This window comes from Montipora foliosa, chromosome 8 (genome assembly GCF_036669935.1).
Source record: "Montipora foliosa isolate CH-2021 chromosome 8, ASM3666993v2, whole genome shotgun sequence".
NCBI lineage: Eukaryota > Metazoa > Cnidaria > Anthozoa > Scleractinia > Acroporidae > Montipora > Montipora foliosa.
This window is the reverse complement of record NC_090876.1, coordinates 39067988-39072987: the sequence shown is the minus strand read 5'-3', so window position 1 is coordinate 39072987 and position 5000 is coordinate 39067988. Positions and strand designations below refer to the sequence as shown.

The following is a 5000-nucleotide window of genomic DNA, read 5'->3' as shown; positions in this document are numbered from 1 at the left end:
TGATACTCTACATGTACTGCTGTCTCGAGCAGTTTGAATTTTAGGAGACTTTTGTCACCCTGGAAAGCACGCACTTTACATTTTTATTGATCTCTTCAGTTACACAATTGCTAATGTCCAATTCCTTGCTATTTTCCTGGTAGCCTGAAAGATAATTAAAAAGGAAATAAATTAGAAACCAATATTAATTGGGTAGAGCGAGCAGTAATGCTGAGTGTGTTTTCAGATCTAGCTATGGACTCACTAATCATTGTTATCACAGAGGACCCACACAAAGGGTGAATTTAGAAGCAATGTATGAGAATAGCAAAAAGTTCAATTATTATTAGTGTACTATTCTGCAACAAATATTTACACAAGATGACGATATATAAACTATTATCATACATTGCTTCTAAATTCAATAATACCAAGGGTCAAACACATTATGTGGGCATCCTGTGATTGTTAGTATTTGTAAAAAGTAGACTCGAGCCGCTGTAATTCTCACATGTAGATGCAGAAACCTTATGCTTAAGTTGAAACATGTTTATTTATCATGCATGTCTTTGCGGTTTGGCAAAAAAAACAGCTTGAGGTAATAAGATCTATTTGTCACCATCGTGCAGAGCAGTCAACAAATTTAGCTATATATCTTTCCAGATCAACTAAAAAATTAAAAAAAAATCCCTTGACTCGCCAAATATGACAGTCACATCTTGAGCTGGATGGATAACAAGAACAGTAAAATTTCTGCAGGCCATATAGGTCTGGCAGTTAAACTGGTCAAAATGAATGGGCTTTCTCCATTACATAAATTATTTTAATAAAATTTAAAATGTTACCATGACTGAACAACTGTTCAGCATCTTCCTCCCAATGACACGGATGTGCACCCATTCACGTAAAAGGAGAATTGAAACTTAATAGACAACTGAATAGAGGGCCACAAAGAAAACAAAGTTCTCAGTGCAAACCATGAATGCCGTAACTCAACCTGAAGGAAGACAGGGGGTCGTAAGAATGAATAAACAATGAATGCCCATCGTCACAAGCCTAACTCAACCTGATGGAAGAGAGAGGGTCATAAGAATGAACAAACAATGAATGTCCAAGGTCGCAAGACTAACTCAACCTGATGGAAGAGAAAGGGTCGTAAAAATAAACAAACAAAGAATGCCCATCGTCAAAAGCCTAACTTAACCTGATGGAGGAGAGAGGGTCATAAGAATGAACAAACAAAGAATGCCCATCGTCACAAGCCTAACTCAACCTGATGGAAGAGAGATGGTTGTAAGAATGAACAAACAATGAATGCCCATCGTCACAAGCCTAACTCAACTTGATGGAAGCTAGAGGGTCAGAAGAATGAACAAATGTCACATAAGAAATCCACACAATGTTGAATTATTCCACGTGTATTTCCACAGTTTTTAACTTAACTGTTTAGCTTCATAACTTTTTCAAAAGCACATGGTTCTCTCTCTGACGTCACATGACGTCGCATACAGTGTCCAGTCCTCTGGCGGATTTCTATATCTAACACTCCCCCCTAACTTAAAAAAGAATGTCATCCATGACAATATGCAATACAGAATAATTCTTTACAAGAGTAGTAGCTTTTGATTCAGAATATTCCTTACTTCTTAAATCCTGGAGTGGGGTGATCAGGCCCAGCTCCCTACAGACTACTTAATCTCTTAGTTCATCTCTCCATACTGGTGTTCACGATTCTGTAGTACGACGACTATCTTAAGACAGTTTTCACAGCATTCACATGACGAATGTTTAAATACACTTAGGAAAATTCTCGTGTTTTTTTTTTTTTTTTTTTTTTTTGGGTGGTACCGGTGGAACTATATAGTAAAAGGCTGGTGGTAGCACACAGTACTGGTTCACTGGCAGTTCAGGTATGTAGGGTGTTGGCGGTGTAGGTATTCCGCACTGCTGTATTTCTGCAAATGGACTGGCACGAACCTGCTGCACTTAAGTTAATTCCCCAGGAGTGTCATAAGTAAGGCGCTTTGGGCCCTGTCTCAGATGCCGAGGCCGGCCTAAGTTGCCGGTATACTCTTGTTCGACCATCTCTCCACCATCTGCTTGAGGGTCCTCCATCAACGGTGCTTCGTTAGAGGTACCAGCAATGTTAGCTTCTGTTCCCGTTTCACTTGACACCTCATCACCAGCAGGAACAAAGGTGATATCTGGTTGTGGTTCGTCTTTCCTTGTAGACTCTACCTGTATCTGTGTTTGGTCATTTCTATCACGTCTCAGTGGGCGGTTACCGCATGAAATTTCTGGAAGATCGTCTTTGCTGTCACTTCCGTCCCCTTCGTGTACCAGTGGTTGGGTGTCATCACAAAAGTAAGGTGCCGGTGTTCTGTTCTTTTTTACAGGAGGGAGGTCCTCCCAGGGTTTCCCTGGCAACCAGTCACAAGGAGTAAGAGGTTTCGATGTAGAGTACGGCTAGGTCCCTGACTTTATTCTGGCCTTACGTCGTATACTGGGCTCCCCTCCCCCTTTCTTGCAACGACCAGATGAATTTGGTCTTCCCAGAACGCACGGAGCTTTCCTGGTCCACCACGAGGAGTGAGGTTGCGTACCAGGACACGATCTCCTACTTGCAGCGCTGATGATCTTACTCGTTTGTCATAATTCTTTTTCCCTCTCATGGCACTTTTCATGGCAGATTTTGACGCGAGTGAGAAAGCTTCTTGCATGGCAGACTTCCCCTTGGTAACATACTCAGCATGTGATTTGGCTCCCGTTTCTTCCTCGAGATCAAACATTACATCAACTGGCAGGCGAGGATTACGACAAAATAAAAGAAAAAATGGAGCATAACCTGTTGACTCATGGACAGTGCAGTTGTATGCATGAACGAGTTTATTTACATGATCTCTCCAGCTGGATTTGTGAGTTTCAGGTAGGGTTCGCAACATACTGAGTAACGTACGGTTCATTCGCTCAACCAAACCATTGCCCTGTGGATGGTATGGAATATTCCTCGAGTGCATTACTCCAGAGAGTTCCTCAAGCCTCTTGAACAAACGGTTTTCAAACTCGCCTCCCATGTCATGATGGTTTTCTCAGGAAACCCAAAGCGTGGGATGAAATCATTGAAGATCTTGTCTGCAGCAGTAATAGCGGTCTTATTCCTCGTTGGGTACGCTTGCGCATACTTGGTAAAGTGATCTACCACCACCAGGATATATTCATAGCTTCCTGAGCTCCGCTCTAGGTGCACAAAGTCGATAGAAACCATTTGAAGAGGAGCTGTTGTTGTAATTGGCTGTAATGGTTCTCTTGTGGGTAGATTTGGACGTCTCTGTTTTAGGCATCGGCATACGTGATGGATAAAGTTGTCTAAATGTCTCCTCATGTGTGGCCAATAAAATCTCTTTCGGGCCAGAGCTAGCACTCTCTCAACACCAAGGTGTCCCATTTCTTCATGGAGTTCACGGTAAACGGTGCGACGAAATTTCAGTGGGAGAACAACCTGCTGGTTACGATAAAGTAACCCACTCTTCCTGTGTACATGAAACTTGTGTCACTCGTTCAGGAGCTTACGAACCAAAGGTGATTCTTGGTACTTTTCATTCACTGTCGGCTTGTGGTTTGCTTTGAATAATTCAAGGACGCGTCCAATGTGTGGGTCTTCTTTCTGTGCTTTCATTAAATCCACCACTCTTACTTGATTACTAATGACAGGGCGTCGACAAGATGGAGTTCCTCTTCTTCATCAGTCAGGGCTGTCAGCCAAATTGAGTCCCCATTTGACAATGTCTGGACTGCAGAGATTGATGCATGCAAGCTTTCGAGAGTTAACTTCTCAGTACAACTGTCCATGTAGGTGTGGAAATCACGGGGCAATCGGGAAAGGCTATCAGCATCAGCATTCAACCTGCCTGGTCGATACCGTATTTCAAAGTTAAAGTCTGCAAGCTCTCCCACCCACCGCAATCCTGTAGCACTTAACTTAGCAGATGTTAACACATAAGTCAAGGGATTGTTGTCGGTGTATACTACAAATTCAGGAGCGTAATAGAGGTAGCCCCTGAACTGTTCTGTCACTGTCCATTTCAATGCTAAGAATTCCAATTTGCCAGAGTGCATGTGGTAGTCGTTGAAAATCGCCTCGGAACTTCCAGACACCCGTTTATACTTAAGATTTTAAATGTGTTGTCTCCTAAATAGCGACCGGCTAGAGACCAAATCTTTCGTGAGTGAAATCAGTGGAAGAATTACGAGGACGATAGCATTGCCACACGCTCCAAGTAAACGACCAAAAGCGTACGGGACTAGTTCAAAGGTCAGACTTTTCCCAGCTTCGGTTGGAGAAGACACAAACAGATCTATGCAAGACAGATAATCTTCAATTATTTTCCTCTGATGGTCGCGTAATTTGGAATATCCGGTGGCCTTAGTAGCATGTTTGAAAATCACGCTTCACTGCGTGTGGCAAATTTTGATTGACAACTCTATCCCCTGGGGTCCACGAGGACTACTCTGATTGGCCTAGCTCAGCGACCCGTTTTTGGGTCGCTAAATTGGCGCCAATCAAGTATGAAAAGTCCTTCGTTCCGCGCGTATCTAGACGAAGGACTTTTCGAAAGTCTAGTACCCGTCTTGAGAGATAATTCTTCCAAGGAAAGACACTTCCCGTTTGAACAATGCATACTTTTCAGGCTTAAGCTTCACACCATAACTCCTCAACCGACGAAGAACTTTACGCAGATGTTCAATATGTTCCGAAAATGTTTCTGAGAATACAATTACATCATCTAAGTAGGGGATACACATCTCGTCACGTAGCTCACCAAGACAGTTGTCCATAAATCTCTGAAAGTTTGCGGGTGCATTCATGAGTCCGAATGGTATTCGCACCCATTCGTATAACCCCCAAGGTGTAATAAACGCAGTTAACGGTTGACTTTTCTCGCCAATGAGGTCTTCGTCTGCGACTTTTGGGTTTTGAGTGAGAGGTCTTATTTTTGTACGGATGGTTCCATCAGCGAGAC

The 5000-nt window shown here is 42.8% G+C and overlaps 2 protein-coding genes and 1 long non-coding RNA gene across 3 annotated transcripts in view; 1 reads left to right on the top strand and 2 right to left on the bottom strand.

The window, feature by feature from the left end:
* LOC137967895 (uncharacterized) overlaps positions 1-142 on the bottom strand; it is a 17277-nt gene extending 17135 nt beyond the window's left edge. The window contains exon 1 of the mRNA XM_068814494.1: positions 80-142. The gene's annotated coding sequence lies outside the window, so the exon portion shown is untranslated. The remainder of the gene's footprint in view (positions 1-79) is intronic.
* LOC137967897 (uncharacterized) overlaps positions 1-5000 on the top strand; it is a 191754-nt gene that overhangs the window by 149378 nt on the left and 37376 nt on the right. The window lies entirely within an intron of this gene.
* The window catches only part of LOC137967887 (uncharacterized), a 131878-nt gene that overhangs the window by 100868 nt on the left and 26010 nt on the right, over positions 1-5000 (bottom strand). The gene's annotated exons all lie outside the window — the stretch shown is intronic.